General features: G+C 40.2%; 1 protein-coding gene across 9 annotated transcripts in view; it reads right to left on the reverse strand.

The window, feature by feature from the left end:
* ELAPOR2 (endosome-lysosome associated apoptosis and autophagy regulator family member 2) overlaps nt 1-12,146 on the reverse strand; it is a 251,430-nt gene that overhangs the window by 150,917 nt on the left and 88,367 nt on the right. The gene's annotated exons all lie outside the window — the stretch shown is intronic.

A 12,146-nucleotide genomic window follows, 5' to 3' on the forward strand; every position in this document is an offset into this window, starting at 1 on the left:
GCAGTGAAGTTCAGTGGAAATCGAGGTCCCTGGGGACATAGGTATCCCAGCTTTATGGCTCACTACCTTTGACATCTTTCTCAAGTTATTCATTGCCTTTGAGCTTCAGTACCCTCAACTCTGAAACCAGAGGGATGGATAGCTGTGCAGCTTACTGTGAATATAAAAAGTACTTCACACATTTAACTACTCAATAAGTGGTACTTGTTATCAAGAAAATCGAAGATAATTAACCAATGAACTACTAGAATTAACAAGACCGCTGTATAAGAGACCAGATATACAATTAATTTCCAAAAACCGATGGCTTTCCAACCTGTCCGGGAAAACTCAATTAAAAGATAGGAGGGGAAAGCTGCCAGAAAAAAACAGTAACAAAAAATACTCAGGAATACAAAGTCAGTGCTCATGAAAAGTACAGAATATTCCAAGCACCAAAGCAAACTAGGTCTTCGAATGTGAAGACAAAAAGTCTATGAAGATGAGAATTTTTTCTAAATAACTTAAAGAGATTTAACAGAATCCAAAAGAATATTCCAATGAGTTTTTTTAAACTTCTCAAAATTTTTCTGAAGTTGAACCTGAAGACTAAATGAAGTAAGAATGGCTAAGAAATCTTTGAAAGAAAAGCAACAAGTATCTTATAATATCATATTATAAAACCCTGTGTGCAATCTTGGTTAAAAAAAAAAATCAACAGTATAGAAAGTAGCCCAAAAGAAATCAAATATTTTTGAGTATACATATGTCACATATTCTCTATAAAATAATAGATTAAGAAGAATATACATACCCGCCCAGACAAGAGATGGTATAGAAAACAAATCAATGGAGAAAGGATGAATTATGGATGGTTCAAAATACTATTTGTGAAAACTGGTTATTTGGGAAATAGAGGCTTACCTTACATTAAGCACTGAATAAAATTCTAGAGGAGATAAGTTCACAGCATATTGTTAAATACAAAAAAAAAAAATTACCAAACTGTGCAGAATATTCCCATTTTGTAAACATACATGTATATTCATAATGAAATAAATGCAAAGACATCCGATGTATGTGATAGAGACAGGGCTGCCTGATGGTTACAAGTGTGGGTGCTGGGGCAAAAGCTGGGGCTCACAAGTAGTAATTCAACCATGCTGGAAGTATTAGGACCAATCTCATTAGAGTCTGGAGGATGAATGAATTAATAAATAAACGAAAAGCCCTAAAATTGTATCTGGCTATTGTTCTTTTTACTTATTACTCCTATTACAAATGCTATGGTGTTAAGAGTAGTGTTTATTTGGCAGGATTATGAGTACTTTTAGTGCCTCATTTTTCTAGAATGCACACATACTGCATTTAATTTTCAAAAGGTCAAATGTAAAAAAAGGAATCATAAAAAAATTGAGCAAATAGTGTTAATATTTATCTGCTCTTTGGATAGTGAAGCACTTGCCTAGCATACCAAGCTCAGATATGTTTAAGCATCTACTGTCATTTCGGCTCAAGTTATCTCCTAGCATGCATTATTGATATGCCCAAGAATTACCAAATAGAAGTCAGCATCAAGCTTAAATTTCAAATGGCCAATTTTTTCCACTCTCAATTTTAGGATGTTAAACACCAAAGGCATTGTTTTATGCTTACACTGTTGCAATCTTAGAATAAAGTGCTAAATATGACAGATTAAGAAGGAGTGTGTCCTAGAACTAAAGCACCGAGGATAAAGATTTATCCTCTTGCCTGTTACAACAGAAATGTATGTAACCTTGAGCCATCATTGAACTGCCCCTTAAATCCACCATTAGGAATATAGGCACAGTGTAGCAAACCAGAACTCATAGATGGGACTTAGGCCATCAGTCTGTCCAAAACAGGAGCCCTGCAAATTTCAAAGTACAAAGAAGCAGTTCATGACTCTACAGATACAAAACACCTTCTTGAAAAAAATAAAAGAGAAATAAAACACCTTCGTGGATGAACTAAATTCTGCATTCTTCTGCCTACTACCCACCAATCCTAATTTCATCATCTAAATGAGCATTATACCAATGCCTCTTATACATGACTGCACATAATGCATTTTAAACTCATTATCATGATTCCTTTTAAGTCTTCTCAGAAATAACCATCCTCAATTCCTTCGGTCAGTCCTCAAGGATTTGGACATACTTTCCAAATAGTTCATTTCCTAATTGGCACGTCAAGTCAACATCTCCATATGTCAATATTCCTCCTCAAATATTACACCTAAGTTGAATCACTAACCTAAGTTAAATGTCTACCTTCTATGTGCCAAGCACTCTGCTCATATTAATAGAGCCTAAGACACATACCCCATCACTGCTTTTAGCAGCCATGTGACATCTGTGGCTTCAAAAGTACTTTAAAGCAAGACTTCCTCATCCTATGCTTGAACATCTGAATTTCAGAACCCAAAAGAACAGTCTACATTTAACAATTGTTTGCCCATTATTCTAGCCTTTCAAATCATCTTAAATCCCACTTCTGCTTTCCAACTCATTAGGCATCTTTCCCAGCTTTCTGACTTTATAAAATTTGGTTAAGCCTTCCCAAAACCAAAATATCGATTAAATAGTGAAACAACAACAGCTCAGAGATTACATACTAATACCAAAGGTACAGTAGGCCCCTCTACCCGTGGTTCTGCCATGTCCAAAAGCAGACAGTCCCCCTCCTGATGTGTAGTCAGAAGGTCAATAGTAGCCTAATGCTACGGGGATCACCTCACTTCACCTGATCACGCAGGCATTTTATCATCTCACACTATCACAAGAAGGGTGAGTTCAGGACAGTAGGATATTCTGAGAGACCACATTCACATAACTTTTCCTACAGTATATTGTTATAATTGTTACATTTTATTATTGTTGTTAATTTCTTACTGAGCCTAATTTTTAACTTAAACTTTGTCACAAGAGTGTGTATATATATAGGGAAAAAAACATAATATATATAGGGTTCAGCACTGTCCAGGGTTTCAGGCCTCCACTGGGCATCTTGGAATGTATCCCCTGTGAATGTGGGGGGACTAGAGCATTACACTCAAGACCTTCCTCCAGATTCGCATCAAGTCCTTAAATTAATAGCCCTAGGGTACATCTGTTCAAAGAGCCAACAATCTGCCTAGTTATACGGTCATTCAGCATGTACTGCCGCTTCTTGCCATACCGAGATACAACATTTCAAATGCCTTACCAAACATCAAGAAACACCACATCTCTCTCACTGTCCAGATTTACTGGTCAGTTACCCTCCGCCAGCTTCTGTGTGATCCCTCTACTGGCTGTGCCTTCTCAGGCTCATTCTCAATTGCTTCTCACTCTACTGGCTTTTTTTCTTTTTTTTTAAGATCTATTTATTTGTTAGTTGCAAGAGAGTGGGGGAGGGGTAAAACAGAGAGAATCTCAAGCAGACTCCCCACTGAGCTCAGAGCCTGATTCAGAGATCAAGACTTGAGCTGAAATGAGAGTTGGACACTTAACCCACTGAGCCACCCAGGGGCCCCGCTCTGCCTTTTTAAATGCCTGTGTTTCCCTGCGCCCTCTCCTCAACACACCGCTTCTGCTGTGTGCTCAGAACCCAGGTGACCTCATCAACACCAATGGCCGCAAGCACCTCTCCTGTGCTCGCGGCTCATGAGGTGTCTCTGTTCCACTCACAGGCAGACACGCAGCTGTCTCTGGGAGAGCACTATTTGGACGTCCCTGGGGCACTTTAAACTCAGGATGCCAATAATGAACTCATTCTCTTTCTTCCAGCCACCCAGCCTCCTCCTCCTCCTAAATGTTCAGTCTCAATGAAAGGCTGAGCATCCACCCAGTAGCCCAAGGCGGAAAACCCAGCCGTCAGAGGAGACTGCACTGTATCATCCAGCGCCACCCTGCCCCCACTACAACTCTCTCCGTTGCTTAGCTATGACTTTTCTTCTCCCCACGGGAGAGGCAGCAGTCCCCTAACTGATCTTCTTGCCTCCATTAAGATCCCTCTTTTATTGTCCTCCATTCACCAAGAGAATAATCCTTCCAATCTGATGTTAGTGGCTCCCCATAGCTTTCCTGCCTTGCTCACAGTCTCACTCTTGCCACTCCTACCCATGTGCTGGTAGCCCCTGAAATGCCCATAGGAGTTCATTCCTCTGGGCCGTTACACAGCCTGTTTGCTTTGACTAAAATGCGCTGGCCCCTGTGCATCCCAGAATGCACTTCTGGAAATCTGTCAAAACTCAGCTCAAACAGGACTTTCTCTGAGGCCAGGGCTCCTTAATCTGATTTAGTTGCCCCTTCTTTGGGCTTCTGTTTAACCCTGTGCACGACTCCCGCACAGCAGTTAACCCATCTGTAGTATAATCATAGACTTAGGTATTATTAGCTTTCCCGTGAGAGAAACACATGATAGGAACTCATTAAATACTAGATGAACAGACAAACATGTGAATGGCCACTGAAAATGAGTAACAGAGAATGAAGTAGGGCAGTCTTGAAATTTCAAAAACAGAATCTTAGAACAAAAGACTATCAATCCAAGCCCAATTCTTAGTCACTTTGCAGTTGCTTCAGTATTTTTGTCAGCCAGATACATGACAGATTTCATTTACTGTAGGAAATTAATAAGGCACTATGTGCCAAATATCAGTCTTTTTAAAAATTAAATTTATTCTTATTTGATATGATAAGGGAAGTAATTCCGTACACATTTTTATGGCCTAAATAATTATTGGCTTTCTCTAGGTATTATATTATATCAAAACATGTACTCAGGGAAAAAAAATCAAAGGAAAAATATTTTCAATGTATATTGAATGTTATCCTTACTACAATGAAGAGCTCATATATGTAAGAAAAAATTAAGTGAAAAACCTAAACAGAAAATTCCCCCAAAAAGTGAAATATAAAAAGCTAAGTGATATGAAAAATAGTGAGCCTCAGTAGTGATTAAAGAAATGTAAATTGCGTCAATGATACAGCATTTTCTACCATCAAGTTAGTAACAATAAATAACAATTTTCACTGTTGGCCAGGATAAAGTTCATATCCTTCGACCTAAGATTTCTACTGCAAATAATCTAGCCTTAATAATAAGAAATTCAGATATGGGTTATGTAATTGTGACATTTTTAAATTACAATTAAAAACCTAGTGCCCAAAATTCGATTTACTCATTCATTCAACAAACATTTATTAAGCATTTACTGTGCCAAGCACTGTTTGAGGTGCTAGGGGAAAAGTAGCTTATTTTGAAATAAAGAAAGAAAAAGGGAGGGAGGGTAAGAGGAAGGAATGAAGATAGATACTGGCCTGTCTATACGAGGCTTGCAATTCATTGAGGGGGTGTCATAAAAACAAAACAAAACAAATAACTAGAATATATATTATAATGGATGCTGAAAAGTGCTGTGGAGAAAAATAAAAGCATGATATGAGGATAGAAAGGAGGGTGCTATTTTCAACAGGTGCCCAGAGAAGGCCTTACTGAGAACATGACAGCTGAGCAGAAACCAGAAGCACATGAGGGAGAAAGCCAAGCAAACCCGAGTGAAGGAAGGTCCAAGCAGAGCAAAGATGCAGCTCCTGAGAAAGGAGCTCACACAACACATTCTACCAAGAGCAAAGAGACCAGGGAGGCTGAAGCCCAGCAAAGAACGGAGAGAGGCGTAAGGAACAGGCTTTCTTAAGCCTCATCAGAGGCTTACTGGAGGCTGGATCGTATTGGGTCCTGTAAGCCACCATCAGAGCTTTGGCTGGAATGAAGCCTTACAAGAGCTTCGAGCAGTAGAATGACACTGTTTTGGACATATGTTTTAGGTGATCTCTTTCTGCTCTGTTGAGATCAAACTAAAGGAGATCTAGATGGGAAGTTATAATCCAGGCAAGAGACGACCACGGTGTGGCCCAGAAGGTGAAAATTTCTGGCGCTATCTTGAAGCAGAGACAAGAATGTTTGCTGACAGACTGGATATAGGATGTGGGAGAAAAACAAGTCTACAGAAACTCCAAAGTTGTAGGCCTGAGCAACAGGAAGGAAGGAGTTGTCATTCAAGGAGATGGGGAAGGGGTAAGTTTGGGGCAATGCAGGAGCTTAGTGTCAGGTTTGAGGTAACTCTCCACGTGGAGATATGGAGGCTGTGCTTGCTGGGAACCTGGAAAGCTCCACGCCAGAGATATCAACCTGAGGGCTGTCCACATGGAGATGGTATTTAACACGGAGAAACTGGATGATATCACCAAAAGCGTGAGGATGACAAAAAAGGTAGGAGGGCCAATGAGAAAGGGCTGGGAAGCCCCAGTGTAAAGAAGTCAGGGTGATGAGACAGGAAAGATAAGAATGACAGTGAAGAGAAAAGCCATGGAAGTGAGGTGCGCCGGACGGAAGCCAAGGACAAGTTTCAGCAGTGACAGATCATTCAAGTCTAAGGCTTCGGACCAGGCAGGTAAAGAGGAGGAATAATGGCTGGATTTAGTGAAGAAGCAGTCATTGTTGACCTAGAAGAGAGCATTTTCAGTGAAATGGTGATGTAAATGACTCAGAAGTGAACAGTGGCAGACGTTCAAATGATGTACTATTTTGCAATATATTACATATTAAAATACTTTATAACTATTATGGAAATATTTACAAAGAAAAGTTAGTGTCATTGAGAAATGGTTACAACAAGAGAGGAAAAGATACACTCTGGGATCACTTGTGGTTTTAAAAAAGAAAATGCGTAAGTAGAAAATGAGCTAAGACATTAATTCCAGATATCCCCAAGTGGAAGAACAAGAGCTGACTTTTTTAATCATTTCTTTTGTTTTCTAAAATTTTCACTATGCACAACTTGCATAATTAGGAAAAATACTCCTATAAAATACTTCCATAAGTAAACAAATTTCCTTTCCACTTCCCAACACTTTCACACTTCAATCCATCCTCTCAGAAACACTGTTCTTAACTTAGACAAGCATAATAACTACTATCTAGCATTGCATTAAAATTTACAAAGCATCTTCAAATGCATTAGATTCTCCCAGTAACTCTAACATGGGTAAGGCAGGAGTTACTGTCTCCATTTTCAGACAAAGAAAGATTCAAAGAAGTTGATCTGCACAAGGTCACGTAAGACAGTGGCCAGATGTGAATCTAATCTTTTATCACCTTTGATACTTTGTCTCCTATAACAAGAAGACACTTTGCAGTTGGAGCAAAATATACACAACAATCTCCTCCCCATAACTAGCAAACATTGACAAACATTTACCAAGAAGGCTGACCATACTTTCTTAATATTACCATGTTTTTTTATTCCAATGTCTATTTCAGGAAGAAACACTCATTAATTTCCATGAGTGGATGCATCTTTCTTCCATCAGGCCTTAGGCTCCTAGACAGGGATGACAACGTCCTCTGCATCCTGTATTATTAGCAGCATCCTGCCTAGTACCTGGTATAGAAGATAATAGAGAAATGCTTGCTGATACACTTCATGGTAATGGAGAGGAGCTCGTGCTCCATTTGATGTGATTATTGTAGGAGTTTCTAAAATGCCCTGCAGAAACAGCAAGTCAGCTTGAGTTACAGCTGAAGGAGCTTTAACAATGAAACAGGTCCCGGGTTTTCAGGCAACTAAACTGTATTCCTCTCCTTATACCTAGGACAGTGGTCCTCCTACTTCAGGATAAAACATAATCCCCTGGGGAGATGGCTATAACACAGACTGCTGTGGAAAGCCCAAGAACTTGCATTTCTAACAAGTTCCCAGGTAATTTTTTTTAAGATTCTTTTTATTTATTTGACAGAGAGAGAAGAGGAAGTAAGTAAGCACAAGCAGGGGGAGTGGGAGAGAAAGAAGCAGGGAGCCTTATGTGGGGCTCGATCCCAGGACCCTGGGATCATGACCTGAGCCAAAGGCAGATGCTTAACCAACTGAACCACCCAGGCACCTGTTTCCAGATAATGTTAACACTGCTAGTCCTAGGATCACACTTGGAGAACCACTGACCTAGAGAAAAAAACTTTAAAAGTGAAGATTTGAATAAGCAATAAATAGTATCCTGAACTCCAGAGCTATAAACTGAGTTGAGAGTAAACTTCAATATATTCTGATCACTGGGTTTTTATTGCAGAGTCTTACATCTGGTATAACTGAGAGAAGATGTCAATTAAGATTAAATGTACTATAAAGATCAATTTCTTTTCATAATGGAAAAAGTGGAAGCCACCCACACTACTTTATTTTCAAGGCAGTGATTAGTGCTGCCAGAAAAGAGGACCTACATCCTACTTATCTTTAAAACCCCTAAAGTGTCTTAAACATAAAGATATCTAATCACTGTTTGCTGAGTACAATGATGAAATCCTGCCCTCAATGAGCATATCATATACTTGGGGGGAGAACAGGAGGGTATTCAGTGCCACTGGTAAACCATATGGACCTTTACAGGACTTAGAAAACAGTGCCCCTTTGGACCTATGAAATGGAAGAAGGTACTCCTTCCTGCAGATGGATAGCTGGCCAGCCACACGCACACTGGATGGATTCTAGCTCTTACCTGCTGCCACTGCTGGGTGCCCTTCTACAGTGCACAACTCACCCATCCTTACAGGGCAGTCCTGCATGTGCAAACCATTTGTAGAACAGCATACACATGCCCGAGAGTAAACAATAAGCTGTGACTAGAATTCTGAAAAAAGATCCTTTGTCTTTAGCAGTTGAAGGGTTGAGGGGTAAAAGGAGGATACAGAAATTGATCCTGGCCAGGAGGCTTCCTTTGTCTGAGATGTTCTACCACCACCAAGCACAACCTTCAAACAACAAACTCCTACTCATCCTTTAGGTCTTAGCTTAAACGTCTTTTCCTTGGGAATCCCCCCAACCCCAGACTAGAATGGCCATATACTCCCACTGCACACAGCAATTTTCCATCGTACCACTATGGCAAACATGCTTAGATGGTGGTGGTGTTTTGATTCTGCCCCCATGAGATTATAAAGCTCAATGTGGGCACGGCCATATGTTTTGTTATTTGTTCTACCGTGAGTACCTAGTACTTAAGTACACAATAAATATGGGTTTAATACTGAAATAGGACACATAACTTAGATTTAAAAATGTAAAAAGGGACAAGAATCATCCATGGTGTCTTCAGAGGGAAGGAAAAGGCAACCAAAGTTTGACCGATGTTTTCTGACAAGATCCAAGACACTTCTGAAGAATACACTATGATAGGAAACTGTGCCACTCTATACTATGCTCTGCTATTTCCATCCCTTGTGCTAAAATATGACACTTCACAGAACTGTCAACTCTTGGTTTTACATTGTAAATATTGATGGTGTGAATACTTGTTCACATTTGCCTAAAACATGAGAAATGGTTCTGAGCTTAAGAACTTGAAATGGAAAATCACCTCCACAAGCCCAACAGGCAAGATTAATTATCTTAACTGCTTGAAAACAAAGGCTGAGTCCTAACCCCTTTTGAAGCAGTGTGACTTTAGAGACTCTGACCCCCTCACCCACAGTCCATGACCTTCAGAGACTGCCAGCTGAAAGGATATTTCTCAGCTGCTGCCCTCCAAGCCTGAAACAGAAGATGTGGCCATTTGCAACTCTTCTGATTTCCGTGGACTTGAAAGTCCCAATTTCTTACCTAATCTACAAAGGCTATACAATAAAATTCTCCTCTATCATAACCCCCCCCCCCCTCGCTTAACCTCCCAGTTAATACTTAAGCCATCCCCACCATTCCACAGGAACCACTCTGGCATCGAGCACCAGCAATCCAATGGTCAGATTCAATATTCTCTTTTCAGTCCTCATCTTACTTGAGTTTTTTGGCCAAATGACACTACAACCACCCCTTTTTTCCTTCAAAGGCTTTTCTCACCTTCCTCACACTCTGTACTGTCCACTTCCCTTCCTCTAGCATTACTTACATGTCTCCTTTGTGGATGCCTCCATTTCCGCCACCTTCAATGCTGAGAAAACCAGTCGTACCTTTTGTAGTCTCTGTTCTCACTCCCTGGATGGTTGCATCCAATAAAGCAGTTTCAACCATGCCTTTCATTCAAGTGATTCCCATATCAGCACAGACCAGGCCCCTGAGCAACACGGCCTGATATCCAACTCCCTACTGACCAACTCTACTAAAAGTCAACCTCTTCAGAACCAAGCTCCTCATCTCCTCTTCCTCAGAGAGGTCAGATGCACCATCTTCTCATCAAGTCAGGATCTTGAATTTCCTCACCCTCCACATCCACTTCCTGGCAATTCTACCTTCCAAAAGCATGCCCCCTTTGCCATCTTCGTAGCTACTCCTTAACTGAGGTCCATCACCCTTTACCTGGACTACAGCAATTGCCCTTAGCAGGTCTCACCTCTTTCTGTTTTATCCTCCACTAATATGGATTCCATATTGTTGCCAAACTAAAGCATATTTTGTTGCTCCTGATGTTTACATCTTTCTATTGCTCCCCATCATCTACCAAATGAAGACCAGCTTCTTAGCATGACACACGGCCTCTAGGATCAAGCTGCTTCTGCTTGCCTCGCAGACTCATCTCTCATTAAGCTCTCCACAGCACCCTGTATCCCAGCTACGACCTATTATAACACAATGCAGTTTTGTCTTTCTGCCCTTTCTCTCAATCTGCGTTCTACACCAGAAATGTCCTCCTAGCCCATATGTACATCTGACCTTTGTCTGCTTGGCAAATTGCTCCTCATCTTTCAGGTCCCACTCACTTCCTCGATAGGGCCTTTTCTGACCTTTCTCACTGCATGTGACCTCCCCTTTCTGCTCTCATGGCCTCAAATCATTTCATTGCAATTGTTTACTTTTCTGTCTCATTGTTATCCAATTAAATTTTATTTTTTTAATTTGTAATTTCACATCATCTGACATGTCATCTGGCACATAGTATAAACTCAATAAATGCCTGTGGAATAAAAACTGTTGGCACAAAGTCATCAGTCTCAAGATTCAGAGACCGGTAGAAAATCATATTATGCAGGATTTTAGAGCAGTGAACTAAGAATCAAGCTATATTGTGATTTAATTTTCCAAATTTAAATAATGCATACATAATCCACTTAGCTCTGTTCTTTTTACTCTCGTGCACTCTATCTTCTAATACCTTACTCCACCTCTGAATCATCTGTTGGCCTTTATCATGTTTTTCCTCTGGCAGTCCCATTAAGTCCTATTATTCGATGAGTTAAAAATTCCAGTCCGTTCCCTCCTTGGATAAGTCTATCCTCTGAGCTTCTGAAATCTCCCTGTAGACCCTTCCTGAAATATCAGGATCCAGGTCTACTAATTCAGCAATAATCAACTCTCACATTCACATAGATTGTTTTCCTTTAACGTATATTAATCTCAGCCTCACAACAGAAATAGGTAGGTCAGTTTTTATTACTGTCATTTACAAGCAACAAACTGGTGCCAAGAAACCCAGAGGATGCTTATCCTTCTCCGTAAGTTTCCCCAAGCATAAGCCTGTGAAATTAATTCTGCACTTTCTGACGTCCAGTCTTTGTATTTTTTTTTCCTTCAGCACCATTTACCAAAGTCACATCCTCTTGTCCTTTCTATCTGGCACAGTAACTTTACTCTTTATTTCTGTCTCCCAAACTATAGCTTTCCTGTTTGTGCTTGTGTTTCTACCCTGCTGATCTGATCACCAGCTGAGCATTCATTCCAAAGTAATCATTTTTCTCCCCTTCTCACCTCCAAAATCCAATGACTTGACAAAGGAAGCCGTACTTCATGAGTTTCACCCCAGAGTCCCATTCTCTGCAAAAAACCTAAGTGAAACTTAACCCATAACCCAATTGTCTTTTTGAAGAGTTTTTTTCTGAACTCCAGCAATTATAACTTGATTAGTCCCAGACCAATTTTCTTTTTCTTTTTCCTTCCCTTGCTTTCTTCTAAGGAACAAGCAAAGAAAATCAAAGTCTACATAATGTAATCATGTCTACTTTTATAAAAATACTGGTCATTGAGGGTGAAACTCAAATTACTGGAGGGAAATGAGGTTTAGAATCATTGACTTTTCCACCCTTTTCAACATTCTGTCATATCATTAAGAGCTGGCCTTAGTTTCCAGCCCCTGACCCTCACTGTACCCTCTCACTCTGTTCCCCAGCACATGGTTCTG

Source organism: Ursus arctos, unplaced genomic scaffold (assembly GCF_023065955.2).
Source record: "Ursus arctos isolate Adak ecotype North America unplaced genomic scaffold, UrsArc2.0 scaffold_3, whole genome shotgun sequence".
NCBI classification, from domain to species: domain Eukaryota; kingdom Metazoa; phylum Chordata; class Mammalia; order Carnivora; family Ursidae; genus Ursus; species Ursus arctos.